Genomic DNA, 12436 nt, shown 5'->3' on the forward strand with positions numbered 1-12436 from the left:
ACTTCAGGGTTAACTGTTGAGGAGGATTGCCCATGTGCTAGCAAGTGGCAAATAAGAAACAACTGACAAACCCCTGGGCTGTCCTAAGTCAAGCTTAAGCTACCATTGGTACATGTGAGATGCAGGAAGTGATGTAAAAAAAAGAGTCTATATATTCACATCACTTCCTCTCTCTGGTCTCTTTTTTTGGCGGTGTGGCGTTGAGCTCGGGTTCTCTCTCTTGGAGATTTTGGGTTTGACTAGCAGTGTGGCTCATGGCAGCATTTTTGGCATCTTGGCATCCTGGCATGGGTCAGGTGAGGCTTCTTCCCTGAGCTCTCTCTGAGTTTAGGTTGATTCCTTTTTTCCTTTACCTTTTCTAAAACGCTATCCTCCTAGGAGGCCCCTCATCTTGGAGGCCTCATGGCTGGAAGCTGAGCTAGATTAAATCTTGGAGGAGGCCTCATGGTTGAGGTCTCTGAACTCCACTTGGCTCAGACTAGGCTGGAGAAATCTTATACCCCCTTCCCTCTCTCTTCTTAATTCCTTCCCTCTATATTAGTTAAACCACCATAAAATTCCCAAATTGACTTGAGTATTTTTGTTGGGATTTTAATTAATCCCTGGTGACCATAAGTATAATATATTAGTCAAACCCCCCTAAATTTACCCCTTACATACTGAGGGGTTTCCTGCTCAATACTGTGAGGGAGATAGGTCTGACTCTGAGGCCTATTCTCCACAGCACTTTGAGGAGAACTACAGAACTGTCTGTGTCTGTATGTGACAGGCTATGTTCAACTGACAGTTGATAGAAGAATTACTTATGAAGTTCATTATAAATTTAAGGTTCATCATTTAATATAGGGTAGAAAGATAGAATTTATTCTATGAGCATAGTTAAGTGTAGGTCTACCTTGGTAGGCAAGAAGAAGCTGAAAAGAAAGCACTTTTGGGGGGGTTTCTATTTAGAGATTTTAGTATTAGGTTAAGAGATTTTCTATCCTATTTTTTCTTGGTGTAGGGTGTGAGGTGTTGATCCAAACCTAATCTCTCCTACACTGTTTTCCAATTTTCCCAGCAGTTTTTATCGAATACTGGGTTTTTGTCCCAAAAGCTGGGGTCTTTGGGTTTATCATATACTGTCTTGCTGAGGTCACTTGCCCCAAGCCTATCCTATTTTTAACTCCTAGTTTCTACCTCCTATTTCCTCTCCCTACTTTTCATAGAACAAATAAATAAGGGTTGATTTCAACTGTTTCTGGCCTTCCATCCACCATGTACAAATTTGTTTAACCCTGACAGCTTTAGTTTACTATAGCAGTTTTTGAATTACCAGCTGTCCATCAATATCTATTATCAATATATTATCACTTAATTATAGTCATAACAGATTGGATTTCAATATACTAGCTATTATTTAGTTATAACAAAGTGAAGCAGTCAGGGGAGGCAGATCTCCAGGGCCCTCTGTAGATAAACTGAAGCTTCTAACTAGACAAAGAACAAATGTCCTACAAATATAAAAAAATTCATAGCATCACTTTTTGTAGTAGCAAAGAACTGCAAAGTGGCTGGGAAATGTCTGAAAAAAACCCAATGGCATAAGAATATAGTAGAACAGTAGTCAGATCATTAATTTGAAGAATTTTGGAGCAACAGGGAAAGACCCTTATGAACTGATGCAGAGTGGAATGTAAACCTCAAAATTTCTTAGACTTATAAATGTTGGAAATTTCACCATTGGGAAATTTCATACTTGAAAAATTTCCTATTGATAGTGGGTCTTGACTATTGGAATGTGAACCCCATTGGCATGGGAGGTTCCTCTCCTCCCTTCTTAAGATTACTTTAGGACAGAAACCTTTTGCTGAACAATGGAAAGGACTTTGACCTATGCTTAAGCATAGAACAGGAATTTCTTTGAGTCATGATTGATTTTAGAATTGATACAATGGAGATACTTGGAATCAATCTCCACCCTATTCAGTCCTAACAGGATTGAGTAAGGGCTGCAGCCTAGATCAAAATTTAATTATTTCAATCTATACCCTACTCAGGTTAACAGGATTTAGAAAGGGCTGTAGCAAAGGAGCAAAGATTTAATTATTTGAAAATATGACCTTCAACAGACATGTGCAAAGCCAGAGACCTCTGGGCGGTCCTGGGTTAAGCTAGAGCCTCCATTGGCACAGGGAAATTGATGGACAGTGATTGGTAGATGTGAGAACTGAGGGGAGGGAACTTGGATGGTTTTCCTTAAGGATAGGGGGGTCTGAAGACTCGAGGTGGTTGAGGAGTTTGTCGGTGTGGTTGGTGTGTGCTCTGAGGAGCTTGCTCTGAAGGAAGCTGAAGGTGGGGGCTCTGAGACTGTTTCTCCATTTTGGTCACGTGAGTAATAGGGACTGATCTCCTTTCTTTGCCCCAGTTATCTAAGGGCTTGGGCCTTTTGGCCCAGCCTAAACAGAAGGGGTACTTAAGCCCTATTCCCTTCTCTCCCCTTTCTCTCTCCCTCTATCTCTCTATTTTCTCTCCCTTTTCTCTATCTCTCTATCTCTAATTCCTTTCTTCCTCCTGTTTGTAATTAAAACTCCATAAAAGGTTGACGGCTGATTTGAGTTTTCATTAAGGAATTACATAGCTGAATTCCTTGGCGACCTTAAATTAATATATATCAGTCTTTTAAAAGTGATTTCCTTGTCACAGGAATAAACAGAACCAAAGGAATGATATGCACTATGATAACAATAATTCTACATGAAAGAATCACTCTAAGGAAGTTAATTGAGGAAAAGGAACATATAATAGTACTGGAGAATAGATAATGAAATATGTCTCCTTTTCATGACACAAAGGTAAGATACTGCTACTAAGACACTAATGATGTTTGCATTGTCAGAAGAGAACTTTGAATCAGGTAATTTTCTTTTGATGGTTTTTCTATTACAAGGGAAGGTTCAATGTGGAGAAAGATAGAGGATATTTCCTAAAATGACTATGATATAAAAACAAAATTATCAGTTAATCATTCTTACTAATTATCAATTATTCCACAAGCATTTACTAAACTCTTACCATAGTAAGTACCTATGTGCTATGTGCAGGGCTTAGAGAGATAAAAGGCAAAAAACATGGTCACTGACCAGATTTTTTAAAATAACAGTAATTTTAAAAAGAAGAAGTAGTCACGTCACCCTTTTTTGACAGAGTTATTAAGCTAGCAGATCAGGGAGTGTGTGTGTGTGTGTGTGTGTGTACATAAATACTTTTTTTTTTAACTAGATTTTAGTAAGATGTTTGACAAAGTCTTTGAAACTAGTCTAGGGAAAATAAAGAGAGATGTGGGCAAGGTGATTACATAATTTATTTATTTAAAACCCTTACCTTCTGGCTTGGAATCGTATTGATTCCAAGCCAGAAGAGTGGTAATGAAGATTGGTAATGGTAATGAAGAGTGGCAATGGGGGTTAAGTGACTTGCCCAGGGCCACACAGCCAGGAAGTGTCTGAGGCTAGATTTGAACCTAAGACCTCCGTCTCTAGGCCTGGCTCTCAAGCCACTGAGCTACCCAACTGCCCCCAATTATTATTTATAATTTTTATATTTTATATAAAATTTATAATTTATAATATTTAGTGTATTGCTACCTAGGTGAAGGGCCAGACCCCAACAGGAGTCACTTATGTTTCTATGTTAACTTGAAAAGAGTTCTCCAGTGAAGTGCCTTAAGATCTACGCTTGACTTATGTTATTTAAAGTTTTGATCAGTGTCTTGGATCTAAGCATAGATGATATGCTTATCAGATTTGCTGATGGAAAACTGAGATAGCTAATAAACTAGGTAATAAAATCAGGATTCAAAGAGCCAGAACACTGGGCTAAATCTAATAAGATTAAATTTAATGGAAACAAATCTAAAGTTTTATACTTGTTTTTGTTTTTGTTTTTTTTTATTGGATTTGGAGCTAAATTGACCTTAGAAACCATCCAACTTAAGTTCCTTTTATAGATGGAAAAACTGAAATTTAGAGAGAACTTAAGTGATTTGCCCAGGACTACACAGCTAATGAGTATCACAGTCAGGTTTTAAATCTAGTTTTCCCTGACTCCAGAGTAACCTCTTTCTACCATACCACATTTCTCAAATTTTCAAGCTGGAGGAAGTATGAATAGAATGCAGGTCATCTGAAAAAGATCTGGACATTTGGAGATAGTGTAAGCCCAATATGGCAACATGGTGAGCGTGAAAGCAGGCTACATGAAAAGAGACATTGCTTCCAGAGGAGAATAACCAGTTTGAAAAAGGTTCATGCTGTAGACATTCTTGTCTTATGAATTCAATTTATATGAAGATCAATTGAAGGAAATGGAGGCAGAATCTGCCTGGAGCAGACTTAGCAGGGCCATTATTACTATTTGAAGGGCTGTCACATGGAAGAAGAATTCATTTGGCTTGACTTGGGCCTACAGGGCAGAACTAGTAGCAATGAGTTAAGTAACCAGAAATATTTGTTTCCAAAGAGGGAAATTTAGTTTTGCTCTGAGGAAAAACTTCCTGACAATTATTTGTCAAAAGTAGGATGAGAAATAGTGGGTTCTTCCCCAGATGAGGTATTTGAACAAAGGCTGAATGACATTATTCATGGACATTATAGAGGTGATCCTTTTATAAGTACATATTGGAGTAGAGAGCCTCAGACAGCCCTTCTAATGCTGAAATTCTGTGATCTGCGATCCACTCCCTTTCCCTTCTTTGCATATTTCTTATTATTCCATTTCCTCTCCTCAAATACTGTCTAGCTAGAGATACAGTCTTTCAATTTTGTTCCAGGAAAGATGAACATTTTTTTCTCCTTGCCCCTTCTATCCTCAGTCTCTGAGAATTGAACTATATGTAATTAGCAAGTTTTTTTTTGAAGGAAGATTGCCTGTAAAATGAACTCTGAATAAAAATATATAGGGCAGCTAGGTGGCATAGTGGATATAGTACCTGGCCTAGAATCAGGAAGACTCATCTTCCTCAGTTCAATTCTGGCCTGACACTTCCAAGCTGTGTGACCCTGGCTAAGTCATTTAACCCTGTTTGCCTCAATTTCCTCATCTATAAAATGAACTGGAAAAGGACATGGCAAACCACTCCAGTATCTTTACCTCAAAGATCTCAAATGAGGTCATGAAGGGCTGGACCCAGTTGAACAATAACGAAAGGAAAAGAGCACTGTGCCATTTCCCTAATTTTTTTCTTTTTTCTGTACTTATTTATAGAACAAGAAATGACTAAATGCTTTTGACCAAGTAGAGCAGAGAGCCTCCTGGTAGAGGGGAGATAGACTATAGGTTCAGAATGAAGAATACACGGTCAGTGTGTTAGATTGTTTTCCTTGTAACTACTTGGTACTTTTTGGGGGGAGGATATTATTAGTGGTGATCATAGTGTGTGGGCTTGGGGCAGTATTCCTTGAGAAATGATACCAATGAAAATAAGGAAAAATAAAATATCTACTTTTTTAAAAGAAAAGGTTGATAAGGTAGAAGGGAACAACCCCTCCTTCCCCCTTCCACCCCCCCCCAAAATGAGGAGGTTCTTTTTTCTATTCCTTTCTCTCTCACATAGCCTCAGAGTATTGTTACCTATTTAGTTAAGCAATTGATAAAAGAATATGTAGAAACATGATGGTATTCAATATGTCAGGGAGGCAGAAATGATTAGAGTAAAATAAGGAGGGAAAGAGAAAGGCACTTTTAATATTGCTTGTGTTTTGAAAACTGTATATTAAGTTTATGAGGTGTCAGACCTTGCAAAAGCCTAACCTATTTTCCTGAGCTTCTCTAATATCCTCAATAGAGAGTATGTTAATTAAGGAAAACCACCTGCATTTTTTGCATATTCTGAAGTAAGGGAAGTAAGTGGAACCCTGTGGCTTATTTATTTTCTTAGGGTTTTGTTCTCTTTCCAAATCACCAAGAACTCCAGGGAGTCCCATTTGGATTTTGGACTTAATGATGAAAAATAGAATGACCTTACTGGTGCCTGAAATTGTGTTTGTCCTGAACTCTGCCTTGTTCATCAGCATCAGAGATTTAGAAATGGAAGGGACCTTAGTCCAACCCATTTATTTTTCATATAAGAGAACTGAGGCTTAGAGGGGTTAAGACTTGCTCATGGTAATGTAAGTAAGTAATAGTAAGCATCAGAGGCAAGAACTAAAAAAAGAGCATGTGGTTTAGAGGAAAATAAAAATTATCATGTATTTTGGTTAGTTATTCTGTTAAAAGATAACTGTGTATATCCTGTACGGAACCTAAAGAAAAAAGGTTACATTTTACTTTTTACTATTTAGGAGTCATAGTAAAGTAATCTAAGGACAAGATGCAACCAAGAATATATCAATTCAATAAACATTTTTAGTAGCCTACTATGTGCAATAAACTGGGCTAGGGGCTGAAGAGGGGAACAAAATTCATGAATAGTCTCCCTCAATAGCTTATGGGTTTTTTGTTTGTTTTTTTAGTTTTTTTATTCTTTTTTAAAAATTTAATTTAATTTTTTTTATTTGATCATTTCCAAACATTATTCATTGGAGACAAAGATCATTTTCTTTTCCTCCCCTCCCCCCATAGCTGACCTGCGATTCCACTGGGTATCACACGTGTTCTTGATTAGAACCCATTTCCATGTTGTTGGTATTTGCATTAGAGTAATAGCTTATGTTTTATTAGGGGATACGATAGGTATTCAGATAGATAGATACAAATGAGGGAGAGAACATTAATGCACCTTGGAGAAATAAGGAGGCTTCAGAGAGAAAGTGAAAAGTAAGCTGATAGGGGGAGAAGAAAAGGAAACTCATTGTAGATAGATCAGTGCATATTAATACTCTGGAGGTCTGGTTGTCTTTTCCTGGCTTGCACTCTTTAAAAAAAAATTCTGAACTTAACAAATATCAAATAAAATGGGCATTTCCATATATAGTAGAACAAAAAAAATGAGGATTTTAGATGAAACTGTGCATCTATATTATATCTAACTTGTTTTTCTTTTTAAATATATAAAAATTCAACATGCAACTTTTAGAATTGTCCTGCGTGTCTGTGATTATTTCTGGCCTTCCTTCTGTTCTCTTCTGTACATTAAAAAAAATGCTTCAATGACCTTCTTTTCTTTCTTTTAAAAATATTTTGGTTATCCTATCCCTTGTCCCCTTCTTCCTCCTACTCCTTATTGGGGAAAAAAAATAAAAGAAAGACAAAATCCTTCTAACAAAGATACAAAGTCAAACAAAATGAATTGTCACATTGGCTCTCTGAAAAATGTCTTATTCAGCATCTTGAGTCCATCAGTTCTGTGTCAGATGGGTAGCTGCTTCATGATTGATCATTGCATTGATTGTAATCTGTAAATTTTAAACCAAGTCAGCTAACTGCAACCAACTTGTTCACAAGAATATAGTAAAAAAAAAAATCTTCAAACACTTTATAATTCATGGATTACTTCATTTCTGATTGACTCCAGAAGTCAAAAAGCAAGGAAGTTGGATGATGACAGTTGACAAAGACTATCCTACTTCTTAAGGGAAAATGCCAGACAACTCAAAGTAAACCACTGAGCCTTTGTTTATCTATCCATAAAACACCTCCATCAACAGAAGAGCTTGTTAAGTATAGTGAGACATTGGCATGAAAGGTGCTAGATTCAAGTACAAAAAAACTGTAAACAATGTTAATATCACAAGAATAATGAGCTCTGATTCTGGGATAATGAATTAACTTCTGATCTGACTCAACTTATTATTACCATTCTTCATTTTTGCTCACAACTATATTAAATTATGGGTCTTGCATGCACAAAGGAAATGTAATGAAGCAATCATCAGTGATGAGACATATTTCAAATGCAAATCAATAAGCTGGTTTGGTCTTAGGGTTTGTCCTCTTTCAAGCACATCATTTAAAAGCTCAGCTCTTTGAACATAAGCATTGTCCATGCCACAGAAGTAGCATAGAAAATGCATAAGTAACTCTTAGGATTCTATCAGTCTTCCCCTACTGGAGGGAAGACCAATATTATTGTGAAGCTCAATGGGACACAGTTAATACCATCTGGATTTTAGCCACATGAGGCAACTCTGATTTCATTTGTGTCTTGGCTCTGAATACTGGCATTTCAAACAGGTTAATGGCTCTGAAAAATGTGGCCTGCCAAAAAACATAAAGGATTTACTCAATGGAGCATCCCTTATTCCTGGAGAAACCGGCACAACCAGTCTTTGCAGCAGTTCAATGAAGGAGTGAAGACATAGAAACTGTCAGACATCTAATATCAGAATATAAATTGGTTTGAGGACTCAGAGATCTGAGACAAAATTTCAGGCTTCTACTCTGCTTCACGATACCTTGGTCGAATTAGTCTCACCTCTTTGAATATTATCCTCATCATATCATCAATATGAAATAATATCACTAAAAGTCTTTCTCTATTCTGTGCCCTATTTGCAAGTATAGTGTAATCTTACATGGAAATGGTAGATTAATATATTGTGTATTCGTATAGCTACAGGTCCCTTTTACTTATTTCTTAATCTAGCTCAAGGATTATTAAATTGGGATCTATGGACTTGATTTTTAAATATATATATATACATATATATTTTTTGAATAATTGGATTCTTTTGTAATTCTATGTATTTTTAATTTGTAAATTTCAGATCATTATTCTGAGAAGGGGTCCATAGTTTTCCCCAGACTGCCAAAAGAGTCCATGCCCCAAAGCAAGTTAAGAATTTGATCTATCTGATGACAGTTTTCAGGTAATTTTACTGTACATTAACACCTGCACCAGAATTACACTGATGATGATGTTAATGATAGCTCATCTTTAAAGTTTGCAATGTGCTTTATTTATTTTATCTCATTTGATCGTCATATCAACCTCGTGCTATTTTTCTCTTTGTTTTGCAGATATGAAAACTAAGGTGCAGAAAAATTAACTGACATTCAAAATCACAGTGTTTTAGAGAATTCAAATCCAGAGTTTCCTGACTCCTAGTACAGGATTACTGTATTATGCTGCTAAAAATGAACAAAAGAAGATGAACTTAAATTTGTAACCAAAATAATCAATCATGTAATAGTACTTGTTATCCATTGTTAAAAATGGTTTGGTGGTTAGGAGGCTAACAACTAAAAAAGATGGGGTATATGTTTTATAGATTTAGAGTTGCAAGAGTCCTCAGGAGCCATCTAGTACAACCTTTTCACCTTACAGAAAAAACAGATCCAGAAAGGCATTCCCCTGTTCCTTTCTATGTAGTTATCAACTCTTCTGATTTCATTTTCACTAGTTCTCTAAGTCTCTAAGTCATTTTCTTTCTCTCATATCATAATGTGGCCTTTCTAAAGACTGGAAAAGTCTTCTTATACCTTCACACACTGTGATCCAGCAACACTAGCCTCCTGCCTGTTCCTTGAACAAGACAATCCATCTCCTGAATCCCAGTATTTTCGCTGGCTGTCCCCCATGCCTAGAATGTTGTCATTCCAGCCTTTTGGTTTCTCTGACTTTCTTCAGAGTCTACCTAAAATTGCACCTTCTACAAGAAGCCTTGTCCAAGTCCCCTTAGTTCTATGCCTTCCCTCTAAGATTATCTCCAGTTTAGCCTGTCTTCATCCTGTTTGTACCTAATTATTTGTATGTTGTTTCCCCCATTTTACTGTGAGCTCCTCGACCGCAGAGACTGAGTCCCCTCTACTAGCACAGTACCAGGCAAATAGTAGGTGTTTAATAAATGTTTTTGGCTAGGCACCATAATCACCCAAGTTCAGACTTTCATTCTCTCATTTGGGATACTACAGTAGCCTCCTAATGAGTGTCCCAGCATCTAATCTTTCTCCTTTTTAATTCATCATCCAGCCAGCTGCCAGACTGATATTCCTACCTAAAGCCCAGGTCTGATCATGTCACCACTCCTCCAAAAGTTTTAGTAGCTTCCTATTGCTTATAGAATAATATCCAATTTCTCTGTTGAGCATTTAAGAACCTTCATAATCTGACTCCAGTTTGCCTTTCTAGGCTGATTATACATCACTCCTCTTGTGATCTCTATGCTCCAGCCAGATTAGCCTACTTCTTATTCACTGTTCATAACAATCTATTTTCTGCCTCTGTGCCTTGGCACATGCTCTCTCCAATTCTTACAATTCTTTCCTTCCTCATTTAAAAAAAATTTTTTAAGACATTTAAATTTACCAATTTCATGTAATAATTTTCCATTTAAGTTTTCTCAAGTTATGGGATATAAATTGTCTGGGTTATACATGTAATGCCAAGAAAAACCCATTTCCATATTGTTTATTGTTGTAAGAGAATACTCATATAAAATCAAAACCTAAATAAACTAAAGTGAAAAATAGTATTCTTTGATCTGTGTTACAACTCCAACAGTTTTTTCTCTGGAGGTGGATAGCATTCATTGTCATATGTTCTTCAGAATTGTCCTAGATCATTGTATTTCTGAGAGTAGCTAAGTCTTTCACATTTGATCATTCCACAATATTGCTATTGCTGTAAATGATGTTTTCCAGGTTCTGCTTATTTCACTCTGCATCAGTTCATGTAGGTCTTTCCCGCTCTTTCTGAAATCATCTTGTTCATCACTTTTCATAACAAAATAGTATTCTATCACTACTAATCAATAGTTTGCTCAGCCATTTCCCAAATGATAGACATTCCCTCAATTTCCAATTCTTTGCCTACATAAAAAGGGCTGTGCTATAAATATTTTTGTACAAGTAGGCCCTCCATTTTTTTTTTAAATCTCTTTGGGATATAATTGGATTACTTAGTAGTAATTGGATTAAAGAGTATGCAGTTTTATAGCCCTTTGGGCATCTTTTCAAATTGTCCTCCAGAATGATTGGATAAATTCACATCTCCAATAAGCATTAGTGTCCCAATTTTGCCATATCCCCTCCAATATTTGTCACTTTTCTTCACTGTCATTGGTGAATCTGATAGGTGTGAGGTGGTACATCAGAGTTGTTTTAATTTGCATTTCTCTGATCAAGAATGATTTAGAACTGTTTTCATATGGTTATTGATAGTTTTGATTTCTTCATTTGAAAGCTGCTTGCTCTTATGGACTATTTGTCCATTGGGAAATGATTTGTATTCTTGCAAATTTGACTTAGTTCTCTTTATATTTGAGAACTGAGGCCTTTGTTAGAGAATTGTTATAAATTTTTTTCCACTTTGTTGTTTCCCTTCTAATCTTGTTACACTGTTTTTTAAAATATAAAACCTTTTTAACTTAATATAGTCACAATTATTCATTTTACATTTTGTAATGTTCTCTATCTCTTGTTTTTGTATAAATTCTTCCTTTTTCCATAGATATGACAGGGAAACTTCCTCCTCATTTTTGCCCCTAGAACTCCCTCAGTTCCTTCACGACTCAGTTCAAGTACCACCTCCTTCAGTGCTACTTTCTCCTCTATACTACTAAATCCCCGTGTATTTATTTTGTTTTTATTTTGTTCTTCCTTATTATGAATATATTATTTTATCCTACTAGAATGTAAGTTCTTTGAGGCAAGAACTGCCTGATTTTTGTCTTTGTATGACTAGTGCCCACCATAGTACCTAATAATTGGTTGTTGATTGGTTACCAAGGTCACATAATTAGTAAGCAGCAGAGATAAAGCTGAGCATGGACCAAGAGGTTCCTTTGGATTGGATTCTGTCATAGTGGAAGGCTAGCTGCTAACTTTCCTTCTGCCTTTTAGAGATGAAACACGCCTAGCTTTAACTGTGATCTAATTGCTGTTCTTAGAAAATTTGAGCCCATTTTGGGGTGTTTAATCCAAAGTGTGTGTGTGGGGGTGTAATGGGTGGAATGTATACTTTACTCTCTGAAGGAGAAAGACAGGCAATTTTTTGAGGCCACTAATAATCTTCAGAATAAGGATGGGAAACAATGGCCCATATATGACCCACAGTGGGACCCCAATAAGTCTTGAAGACTATGTGAAGTTATGTGATACTAGGGATGCTTTGCTAAAAGGAATGAAGGTCTGCTCTACATGCTCAGAAAATTGACATAAATTTGAATATGTTACTCAAGAAGATAATGTGTGCCCCAACTAGTTTTATGATCAAGTATGCATGGCAGTTAAAAGATATGCTGGTTTAGATTCTATTAAACCCACTGATGTTTATTTCATGTCATCATTTTGTGAACCACTCTTCCCCCAAAATAAAAGAATATTTTCACAAACATTGCTCAGACTGGGCTATTATGAATACAGAACAAATGAAATACACATCTGTATATGTTTTTGAAGGGTTTTAGAGAGAGGAAAAGGAAAAAGCTGAGGAGAATTGGAAAAAAAAATTAAAGAAGACAGAGAAAAAGAAACGTCTATCTTGGTTCCTATTTTAACATCTGCAATTGAGGAATTC

The sequence above is a fragment of the Monodelphis domestica genome, chromosome 7, assembly GCF_027887165.1.
Source record: "Monodelphis domestica isolate mMonDom1 chromosome 7, mMonDom1.pri, whole genome shotgun sequence".
Lineage (NCBI taxonomy): Eukaryota > Metazoa > Chordata > Mammalia > Didelphimorphia > Didelphidae > Monodelphis > Monodelphis domestica.